The 12,006-nt window shown below is 48.5% G+C and overlaps 1 long non-coding RNA gene across 1 annotated transcript; it reads left to right on the top strand.

Moving 5' to 3' along the window:
* The first annotated feature begins 283 nt into the window (after positions 1-283).
* On the top strand, positions 284-7,664 carry LOC115636801. The gene is made up of 3 exons (XR_003997068.1): positions 284-532; positions 4,817-4,887; positions 7,628-7,664. It is a non-coding gene; the product is annotated as an uncharacterized LOC115636801 (long non-coding RNA).
* Positions 7,665-12,006: the final 4,342 nt, after the last annotated feature.

Genomic DNA, 12,006 nt, shown 5'->3' with positions numbered 1-12,006 from the left:
CATTGAAATATGATGTCTCAGTGTTATTTAATTAAATGCATCACCCAAAGGGCTCTGGCTTGGTAAATCAGCAGTGCGTGTTCTCTCTCTCTCTCTCTCTCTCTCACACACACACACACACACACACACACACACACACACACACACACACACACACACACACACACACAAAAGTGGCTTGGTGGCATGTTCGTTTGTTCCTAGCTTCATGTTGCCTTATCTCCTCCAGCTACGCTGGGCTAATTCCAATTTGATTGCAGTGCCACAGACCAAAGAACAAAAAGCTGGACAGATCAGGCTCCCCGGCTAGCAAATCAGGCCGCAAGCTTCTCTGCATCTTCTCTGTTATTGAGGAATGGCAAACTCGACATCATGTGTAATCCCCCCACCCCACCCCCATGAGGAGCAGTGCAGTCCGGTGAGGACCATCATGTGAGAAGGTACAAGTGCACTTTGGGTACTGCAAGCGAAGCCTGTTCAGTAATGGATAAGACTGAAGGGACTTCTCCGCTTGAGGATCATTCATACTATGGTGAGCTAACACTTTACTGTGTCTGAGCAGCTGGACAAAAAACTAAAATACTGTAAAAAAAAAATCACTGGGTGCCTGGTTAAAATTGCCACTGTCCCACTAGTAAGAGTTCATAACAGATGTTTGGATTTAGAATTGCCATGGCTAATTGAATCAATGATCCATCTAGTCTGATATCCTGTTTCTCTGACTGGGTCCGGTGCCAAATGCTTCAAAAGATGGAATATTATAGAATAATCTATCAACAGAGGAAATTTCCTTCCTGACCATTGTGATTTAGAGGTTGGTTTATACCTGAAGCATGGGACTTTAGAGCCCTTATAACTGTTTTGTACCATTTAATGTAACTGAGGATAGTCTCATTACCTATAAAAAGCCTGCTCCTTTTTCGAATGCTGCTAAACTCTTGCCCTCAATAATTTCTTGTGACAGTGAGTTCCACAAATTAATTATGCAATGTGTAAAATATCTTAATGGGTTTTCAGTGGTGTAACAGATGGGGGAGAAAATCAACTTCTAGCTGTTGATTACTAACTGAAATTCATCATCTTTTCTTTGTTCCTGCACAATGGGACTTTTCGTTGCTTTTTGAAGAATAGGAAAACAAATATGTTTGCTGAGACCAAAACCCAGATTAAAGGATTATCTGCATCACTCTTGCATGGAGCAGAGTCAGCCAAAGTACAGCCCAAATATAGCCCATGGAGTCCTTCAGTGCAGTCCCTGCCAGCTGCCTTAATCTTTAAACACAGACGTGCTCATTCGTGCCCTAGGTTGCTCTGTCCGGGTCTGATCCTATCAAGCTGGAGCACTGCATGCCAGGGTTTGTAGTCTCTTGAATATTAAAGATATGGGGTGAAATGCGGGCACCATTGAAATCAATGGGAATTTTGCCATTTACTTCATTGGAGCCAGGGTTTATTTTCACCAATGGTTACCTGTTGGGCAAGGTGGGTCTCCCCTGCTATAGAGGCAGAGACCTCTGAGTTTCTTAACAAAGAGGCTTGGGGATTACTTGTGCTTTAAAATGTGTTAAGTACACAGAGAGCCTGAAAGGAAGTGAATGTGTCTGAACAGAAGCTGGTTTCCACAGACAACAAGATTAAATCTGCTAATACACTTACTATCACCAGCCCCGGAGTCCGGCTGATGTGGCACAGCAAAATGCGGCTAAAATGCTATTGCACGGATTAGCTCGATTTTCTAGGCTGTCTGCTGATTCTCTTCTGTGTGGTGGCAGCAGCGAATGTAGCTGCAGTTGGGCTTGGATAGGTCCTGGCTCTGGGAGTGGAGCAGAGCAGGATTGTCCATTATTGAAATGCTTAAGGAGACTAGTTTCAGGTTGTTTGGCTCATCAAAGGGAGTACGTGTTATGTGAAGCCTCCGCTCAAATGCGACTGTAAGATCTGTAACGTGTATCATTAAGTTCTGCAACCTTTTTGCAGGCTTTGCAACTCCAGTGGTTGTTAGCTTGTGTAACCTTTTCAAGTTACCACTTGTATGAACTTCCAAGCTTTGTAATATCCCATCAGGCAACCAGAGAGAATGGGAAGGAGGGAGTGTGTGGGGAAGATAAGGGAGTGTGAACACGGGAGTGTATGTGGGACTGGGTGGAGAGGAACTGCAAGGAGAACAGAGCCAAGAGCCAGGTGTGCCTGATGTAATGTGCCCAGAGAATGCAATCATGGGGTGCTGCAAAGAAAAGAAGAACCTGGTATGCATGAAAGAAACTGGTCTGGGAATAGGGGGGCCAGATGAGCAACATGAAATATCAGGATGTGCCAGCGGAGCAGCAACAACAACAACAAAACAACAACAACAACAAAAAAGAGCCACTGGAGCATAGGAAAAATTGGTGGGGCTGAGCACCCACCGGCAGCTCCACACCCTGCCCCCCTGGATCAGCTCACCTTTGCTCTGCCTCCACCTCCCCTGAGCTGGCTGCCATGTCCAGCTCCCACCTCCCTCCAGCGTTTGCGCCATCATACAGCTGATTAACACAAGCATGGGAGGGAGGGCTGAGGAGGAGGAATGTGGCGTGCTTGAGGCCAGGGTGGAGATTTGGGGGCGGAGCCAATAGGGCAGTGAGGGGGTCGGGCTGGGGGCAGGGCCAGGGCAGGGATTTGGGGAGGGATCCAATGGGGGAGGGGAGGGGAAGGGAGGGGCCGGGGTGGAGTTGGGGCAGGGAGGAATGAGCCCCCACTGCCTGTGCGCCAGAGGGCAAAATATTGGGACAATTCGCTTCCCGACCAAACATCAGTCATGATGCGGGGCAAACAGGTAACTATCGGGACAGTCCCGATAAAATTGGGACATCTGGTCATCCTATCTGACAATGCTTCTCAGTGAGGGACCCAGAAGAAAAACTCAGTGTACATTACAGGTGCCACTCAGTTCCACAAAAAGGAAAAAGGCATGCACACAAGCTGCTGCTCCTTGACCTGCTCACCAGCCTGGATTCATGACAGCAGGCAGACACACCAGATCTACCACGTTTTGGCTTCTTGGCTTCCATGCTGTCTCCAGTAACTCTCTGCCTGTGTAAGTGTGTGGGTGCATGAGGGTATGAATGTGGTGAATGGGTGCGTGTGTGGATAAGCTCCATCTCTTTTCTATCTGACCCAACAGCGGTATTGTAATAAAACTAATACAAGTGTGACCCTGGGTTGGTTTTTAAGGAAACTGAGGTAACAGTATGGTGTCTATCTCCATTTCGGTGGGAGTTAGGTACCTAAAAACCTTTGAGGATCTTGGCATTAGTTCCTCTAGCCTTTCACATCTAGCAACACAGGCTGTCCCTGACTTGGTTACAAGTGAATATACGTGAGCATCCAAGTTTTAGTCTCTAGCGCACAGTGGATGTTTCCTCCCACCCCTGAACGACCCTCCGATTCTGGATCATTAGTGATCATGGATCAGGTGGTGGCCTAGGCCAGGAGTAAGGTGTGTTGACATGGAAAGGATGCTTGGACAGCATTTGGCTGCACAATGCCTAGGCCTAGCTAATGCTATCGGCTCCTCCATTCCATGAACACCAAGTTCACCCCCACACAAAGCCAGGTGTCATTCCCAGATTCCTGACACCTTTATTTAGAGGGATAATCTTAGCGCTCACTAGACCCTTTGAATGTTGTTCAGTGACAGCCCCAAAGCTTCGAGGAAGAGCTGGCAGATGGAACCACGCAAACAGGAACTGGCTTCCAGATGGTGCTACCCGTGCAAAGACATTAAGGATTCCTAACTGCAAACTCAACATGATGTAGCAACCTGATTGAAAAACATTTAGTGTAGCACTGTTTGCTAGATACGTTTTTTGTTGCAATCATTGATCATGTGGTTGGAAATTACAAAGTTACCTACTTCTGAATAGGCCTCCTCTTTGAAAACAGCTGTGTGCCTAACAGAACATAGGATCAAGATTGTCCTGCAGTGTCCCCCTCTCCTGGAGACTCCTTTGCAGATGAGATCTGCTATTGCAGGAGATTATCCTGGTGCTTGAACGTTATAAACGAATAGGCAAAGTACCCAAACAGCTGCAAGCAGCGTGAGAGGTTTGGGTTTGAGGCTCATCAAAAGTGTTTCTACCCCTAGTTCCCCAGATGGTTTACAAAGCTGGGTAACTGTCATTATCCTGGTTTTACAGATGGGGGGAAAATTAGGCATAAAAATGTTGACTTGCCCAAGATCACAGTGAATCAGCGACGTAGCTGGAAGGGTCTCCCAGTGTCCTGTTCTCTGGTCACTGGACCACCCTGCTTCTTGCCCATTGGCAAATGCTCACATTCCCTCTAGGGCACAAGAGGAGCAATTAAGGCTGAAAAGTGGCTGCGGGTCTAGCTGTTTACGAGGAAGAAAGCAGGCTGAGGTCAAGTGGTGCTGCGAAATGAGCTCTCAGATTGTTCCCTTTAAAACCATCTTTGCCTAAAGAAGCCAACCTATGACTTTAGTGCCACAAAACTGCTGGTGACTTGTCTCTCTTGAAGGATGAAATATGAAAGGGAGAGAGCCTTGTGCTTTATTTCTCAGGGCCAAAAGCACTGCAACAAAGTGGTCAGGAGACAGAAACTCAGAGAAAAGCGCTTAGAGATAAGAAGGAAGCAGGAAAGGAGCCTAGGAGGGAGAGGAGATGAAGGTAAAACAGCCATTCCAGGAAGAGGGGCATGGACTGGCTGGCTAAACGGGTTTTACTGAGGAGATGAAATTAGGAAGGGAGAGAAAACTAAATCAGATCAGGGAGTGGGCCAGAGAAAGCTGATCTTTTAATATTCTTTGTTCTTTTCTGAGGTGAATTTCATGTTGGTGCCAGGCGCTGGATTGAGTCATGGAGGTTAGTGTCCTTGGCCCGCAGAGCACAGGTAAGGTTCCCTTGGCCTGTGGATGATGTTGTTATTAGAGGCCCTGTAATACAGGGGCCTTTGTTAACTCCCTTTTGTGAAAAGATGGGGAGCTCCATCTCCCTGGCTCTGTCCCCCTTATATTGCCATGCCCCATTCTGGGCAGGTCCTCAGTAGTCTCTGTCCCCTTCAGGAGGCCGGGGAGTCAGACGTTCTGTGGCTCTAGTGGGGCTAATCAGCCCTAGGTCTTCTGGGTTGAAGACCTTCTCCAAACGCCCCACCCACTGCACTGGGTTCCAGCTCAGGACTCTTGTGTGGAACAGGCCAAGCCAGTCCCTTGCTGCTCCTTGAGCTACCTCATGCCTCTTCTCCTCTGTGGGCTTCCCCAGCCTCTTGTCCAGCTTCTCCCTCTTTGGGATGTTTGTCTTATCTTCTCACCAGTTTGCTGGAAGGATCCTCACTCTGCAATTCCCTCTGCCCTGGCAGCTGTCCCAGTCCCCTCCTGCCTTGCAGCCCTTTTATCCTGACCCTGACTCCCCACAGCAGTGAGTTCCACAGGTTGCCTGTGTACTGTGTGAAGAAGTAGCCAAGTCTGGAGTGTTTTTCTTTGTAAATGAAAAAAACTTTGTTAGGGATAAGTGTAATTTTTCAAGGGATCTTAGCTGCTTTTACCAAACCTGCCATCAACCTGCCATTTATTTCCCCTGGTGACTTTTTTGACATTTACCCAAGTGCGGTTGGGCTTCGGGAACCTTCCTGAAGGCTTTGACAGAGGCAGCTCAGGACTCTTTAATGCTGAACCGCCCTCTGCTGCACGGTGGAGCACTTGGGATTTTGATTCCAGATGATTGACAGCTCAGCACAGCCTCACTTCAGAAGTGACACATGTCTGACAAAGTCACAAGAAGTCTGTGCACTGCTATTAAATTCTGCACAGGTGTAATAATCTCGGCCGTTTCAGGGCTCCCTTTAATAAGGGCTTTAATCTCCCTAAAAGCAGCCCTCTTATAAAAATGCTGTTGCTGTGTTCCTATCTAGCAGCCCTAGAATTGCTCTGACATATCGGAGAGGCTGAAAATAACTTTCATTTTCTTTTCTCCAGGGGAACCCCCCAGTCCCCCCCAATCAATAAAACTGACCTTGAGCTAAGAATGGGCTTTAATCACTTTATGATAGAGCCTCCCTCAATTACCCTTTCTTATTCAATAAGCAGTTTGATTGCAGGCCAGATCACACTGAAGATTATGGGAAGTGATGTGCTGCAAAAGCCGTGACAGCTCTCACTTTGTATGAGGTTATAGTTTAGAGAGGAAGATGCAGAGAAGAGAGAGACTGGCTTTGGGAAGCAGAGATGGGTGGATACCACAAATCTTTTCCCACTGGCATTAGCCTGAATTTGAAAGTGCATTTGCTGGGGTTGCGTTCATGCCCCTTTGGGTTCCTTTGTGTGGCTGAATTTGCTCCCGTGACTGTCTGGAGGGAGTAAAGTTGAAAAGTCACAGGCCCAGAACACTTGTGCCAGACGGATTCTCAATTTTCACGCACAAGCATTTGCTGTGTGTGAGAGTTATTACCCTCATTGAGTCAGGGAGTAGAAATAATAGCATGTGACTTTATGTGACCAATCACGGCTTGAAATTCAACTGGAGTATTATAAAATTGCAGCAACCTATTTGTGATCTGTCCCTGGAAATAGACTTAGTGAACAGACCCCAATAGGGTGAAATTCGCCTCGGGCAGGGGGCCGGCACGAGACTTGTGTACCACTACGAGGGCTTTAAGGGTTGCTGAGGACTTGTGCTGTTCCTCTGCACTGGGTTGAATTTCACCCACATTGGAGGGAATTGCAGTCTGCTCATGGAATGATCATGAGCAGAGAAAAGAGATGAATTTATTCTCACTGAATACACCAGCTAGTCACTGTACTCAGCTCTGCTGGGACATCATTATGAACCAGAGTGCATAGTCCTCAGTGCTGCCAGTTCCCACTATTTAATCATGAGTCTCCTGATATTTGGTGTTTTTCCCAAAGCCCCAGCTCCTGGAGTCATGTGAGAATCTCAGCTTTAATTAAAAAAAAATTTCTAGTCTTCATGGTTGCAGTGGCTACATTTCTACAGCAGCCAGAGGTGTGATTTGCAGCTTGTGTAGATGTACTTGTGCTAGTTTAAAATTAACTTGCTCACTAAACATAGCAGTGAAGGGGTGCAGGCTTCAGCACAGGCTGCACAAATCCACCTGGTGACCTAGGGTACGTACTTGCTTATGCAGCCTCACTTCTCTTTTTACTGAGATGGTAAGAGTACAACTAATGTGACTAGGACTGCAAATCACACCCCTGGTTGCAGAATAGATGTAGCCTGAGCAAAGCTTGAAAACGTGACCCAAGTGCATCGTAAAGGCTCAGAAACCAGAAGATAAAATAAAAAGAACCCAAACCTTATTATTTAAAACAAAATCTCATGAGTTTTGGGGACCTGACTCATAGTTTTTGAGCTCTTGGAATTGGCCATACTGAGTTGTTACTCAAGCAATACTTCAATTTAGGTTCCCCTCCCTTCTTGCATATAGTCTTCCTCATCAGAAATCTGGCAAGTGCATCTCCAATACCCACATACTTTCTGACATCCAGCAGGGACATTTCCATAGGTGGCAAACTGGAGCTTTGCTTTGATCTTGTGATGGGTTCAGTCACAGAGACCCCCTGGGGACTGTCACCTGATGTGCTGAAATTACCTCTGAGCCCATTTTCCACTGCCAGGTTGGGACTCCAGAACCCTGCCTTGTTGAGCCAGACACGCTAGCCTGCTGCAACACAGACCCAGGTCTGGTCCATGCTCCCAAAGCTGCAGACTTTAACCGAAAACTGCTCAGCAAGTCACCTACCTCCAGCACCCAGAGCTGCAAACTGCGGTAGACACCCAGAGTGACAGGAGCTGAGATGCAGTTATTGCAGCTGACTCCCTAGAGCAGGTGAGTCCAATTAGCTCCCGCCAAGGGATATAATGACCAGGAGGATCTCTCTCTGAGATAGAGAGACCAGAGAGCTATGGGCAGAAACCAGAGTAGTCTTGCACGGAAAACTTTGAGAAAGAAACCAAGCTCAGGAAGAGGCTTAGGCTGACGTCTGTTTATTAGTTGCTACCAGTAAAGGCAAAAGCCAGAAAGGGGGGTAAGTTTGTGCACTGTGTTGTCTGTAGGGAGGGTGGAGGCTGCCTGTTTGCACCCACTCTCTGGTTTCCTTTTGGCATTACTATTTGTATTCTCAGAACACCTCGGAGCTTGGACCTGGACCCCCATTGTGATAAGCGCGGCTGCTCGGACACAGGACAGAAAGATGGCCCTTGCCCCAAAAGATTTACAAGATCTCAGAGCTCCATTCCATGGGGAGACTACGGCTGGCAGATCTGGACCCTGCCATCTGCCGTGTCTTTTGCAGATGGGAGGTCTGACTTTCCGTGGCAGTTTTGTTGTTTTCTGTCGTCTAAATTCTCCTTCTTCAGAAAACCTGAGAACTCTTTCTCCGTGGCTGGGCCCAGCACCAGCAATGCTACAGGAGGTTCCTCAGGAATATGTCCACGTTCACCAGGCACCTCCCTGAAACTGAACTTTTGGAAAGACTCGTCATTGGGTTTAGATCAACTGACAGCAACTCCTGGGCACCTGATTCTACTGCAGGGGAGGCAGCACAAAACCACTCTCTCCCCAATCAGCACGAACCCATCCCCCAGCTGGCAGCCTCGGGCCTGGACAGGGCAATGGAGACTAGACTATCCTCTCACTCCCCCAGGTCAGGAGTGGGAGTGGGGGAAGCTGGGGCTGCTGCTGGCCATGCTGTGCCTGCTCTGAGTGTAAATAGAGGGTTTCACTTCTTGTGCTTGTAGCATTCGAGGGCCTGGGTTCCATCCTCAGGGCTGACCCATGGGGTCACGTTATACCAGCGTGACGTTCTCTGGGATTTCTCTCCGAGAGCGTCTCTGCAACATTCTGGGACATCCCTGCCACACTCCTGACCAGGACTATGGACATGCTAAAGAAGCAGCTGCCCCTAGACAATCCATTGCAGGTTTTGTACTGAGCCCAGGGCTTGATGGGCCACAGCTTTGGGGGTCTGGCCAGTGCTCTGTGAGTACATAGTGCAGACTTGGGGGCCAGCTCTGTTCTCATTAACGCTGGATAACTCACTGGAGTTACTGCAGACTTAGACCAGCGTGACCGAGAGCTTGTTTACATGGGAAAGTTTGACAAGTTAGACCGAGTTAGTTATAATGCTATAACCCTAGGGCAGGGGGGCCAACTTGAGCATTAGAAAGAGCCAGAATTTACCAATGGACATTGCCAAAGAGCCACAGTAATGTGTCAGCAGCTCCCCCCCTCCACTCCCAGCTCCTCCCTCGCACCGGCAGCCCTGCTGATCAGCGCCTCCCCCTCCCTCTCCACACTTCCTGATCAGCAGTTTTGTGGCATGCAGGAGGCTGTGGGGGAGAGGGGGGAGGAGTAAAGGCACGGCAGGCTCAGGAGAGGGGGTGGGAAGGGGTGGAGTGGGGGCAGGGCCTGTGGCAGAGCCAGGGGTCGAGCCGTGAGCACCCCCCGGCCCACTGGAAAGTTGGCGCCTGTAGCTCCAGCCCCAGAGTTGGTGCCTGTACAAGGAGCCACAGGTTAGCCACCCCTGTCGTAGGTGGACAGTGTCATTCTGCTATAAGAGGTCCTCTTTCCAGTTGAGTTTGTGTAACTTGGGAAGGGATTTAAACTAAACCATGCCCCACCAGATTATGCCAGCTAAACCTCCCATGTAGGTAAGAGCACACACAGCTCATAGGGCCAGATCCTCAGCTACTGTAAATCAGCTTCATTGGCGCTTCACTGATTTACCCCAGCTGAGGATCTGAGCTACTGCTACCAAGTCCCAGTGTCTTGATTTAAGGAGTTCTCAGTAAATGGGGGCTTGGTCCTTGTGACTGAATTCCCCCTCTCCCCGCGTTTAGTAAAGTCTCTGATTACCTTTTTCCCAACATACCTCTGATTTTCTAGGCATGCCAAGAAGCATCTTTGGCTGCCTTTTTCCAGTTGATTAACGGCTCATAAAAGTGTGATATACGAACAAGGATGTAATGAGACGTTTATGAGTTCTGTCACTTTGAATTAATTAGCAGACAGGTTTATCACTGACACAGGGTTTTAATTCATAATCGTTCCTGCTTTTTTAATAATCAAACGGTGTTTAATTAACAATAACTGGTTTTCTGAGTGCACAGTAAGTACACATTGGAGAGACCCCGTAAACAAAATATATATAGCTGGAGAGATTCCTAGAGCTATCTAGAGCAGTTCTCAGTTTAATAACAACTTGCCTGCTAATTTATTGTGCTGTTGCACTGGGGCAGCCCCGACCAGGGTACGTAACCCAGGCTCTGCTTATTGCAATCATTAAATGGCTGCAATTTCCTAAGAGCAGCAATAACACCCAGTTCCACTTGAATCAAAGCAGCAGCCTGTTTCGGAGTTGGCCAGGCTGGCTTCTGTCCCTGGTTTGAAGTGACTTGGTATCAGCATGTGAGCCAGTAAGGCAAGATAGCAGCTGGTTGTGTCCTCCCTGACCTGCAGGAGACGGAGACCTACATTTCGGTTTGGACTCAAACTGAAACATGTGAGCAGCTAGGTTGGGAAGTGGCGGGAAGGTGTATGCATAAAGGGTAGATTGCAAAGTCAATCTGCAGCAAGGCCTTGCAAAGATTTCATTTGAAGTAGGTTTGCCATAGTGCCCCTTTCCCTGGGGGAGGCTTGCTATACGCGATATTGATTTGTTTTTAAAGGGCAGGCGACAAATATCCCCCTCAAATGTTTTCTCTGTTGCTCCTGCTGGGGTCATATCGTTTTGGCAGGCGTCAGGTCAGTGGAATGGCATTGTGGTGAGTGTCTGTGAAACTGACTCATTCTCCCTGGAGCCCCGGGCCCACATAAACTCCATGTTGTTTGGAGGTCTGCTTGGTGCCCTCACGTAGGACCCGCTGCTGCGCCCATGTAAGCCAGATTGCATGCTGAACTGGCACTAAAGGAAGCATGGACTATTGATTAGCACACAGCCCGGAGGCTGGGCATGTGGGTGCTTGGCGTAGCTCTTTCAGCTGACTCACTGCGTTAGCTTGGGCAAGTCATAAAGACTCGGATTCTCAGAGTTTATTTAGATGCCAGACTCTGCTGAAATCAATGGGAGTTAGGTGCCTAAATATCTTTGAGAATCGGGCCCATGGGCCCTGTGCCTAAGTCAGTAGCCAGACTCCCATGACCTTCAGCAGTAGAGGAGCTGGTTCGCTATACCTTTGCAATGGCCAGTCCTTCCAGCTGGTGAGTACCTCACTTCCCGGGGAGCCCTCCTCTCCAATTGCTGGGGCTGGTGAAACTTTTCCATCCACTTTTTTTTGTCCTCAGTGGAAGCTGTGAGGTTTGACAAACTGACTATTTTTGCTGAAGGTCTGTGATTTCCTTGGAACTTTGGATTTTTCATTGGAAGCCTGAACAGCTTTTGGAGGATCTGTTTTTGATTTATCAATGAAAAAGTCAAAACCATCTATGGGGGGAGAGGGGAAACCCGTTTTCTGACCAGCTTTACCTGTTGTCTTTGGTAGATCAGGATTTGATGGGCACGAGAGCTGCCAATTCCCAGGCTGGCTGAGAGCCACCCAAAGAACCTCATTCTGCACGGCCTGGCCCCCTGTGGTGTCGCTCAGACCTGCTTTGGCAGCATTTTCCACTCCCTAGGGCCTAGGCACTGGTGTAAATGATGACACACAGGATGGAGAAACAGGCTTTAAGGAAACAAAACCCTGTATTTCCCCAACTGTGTCCAACCCCACCCCCCAGCCCCCGCCATGATCCTCCTCCCTTCCCTGATTCACTCAGATTATTCAATACCCAACCATGTACCCAGACACTCCGAACTCTGGAAACAGAACGCAGAGCCTTGGGTCCAGCTCTGTGGAAGACCCGCAGACCCCTCCCCTTCCCAGCTCCCTGCCCAGGGATGCTATGTCCACCACCAGCTGTTTGGACTGAAGACACGGATGGCTTGGTGGTTAAATCATATGATATGACTGCAGCCAATAGGTTTCCCATCTCAAGATATGCAACCCCTGTCCTCTG

The sequence above is a fragment of the Gopherus evgoodei genome, chromosome 18 (genome assembly GCF_007399415.2).
Source record: "Gopherus evgoodei ecotype Sinaloan lineage chromosome 18, rGopEvg1_v1.p, whole genome shotgun sequence".
NCBI classification, from domain to species: Eukaryota; Metazoa; Chordata; order Testudines; family Testudinidae; genus Gopherus; species Gopherus evgoodei.
The sequence above is the reverse complement of the archived record's forward strand: the minus strand, read 5'-3'. Positions and strand labels throughout refer to the sequence as shown.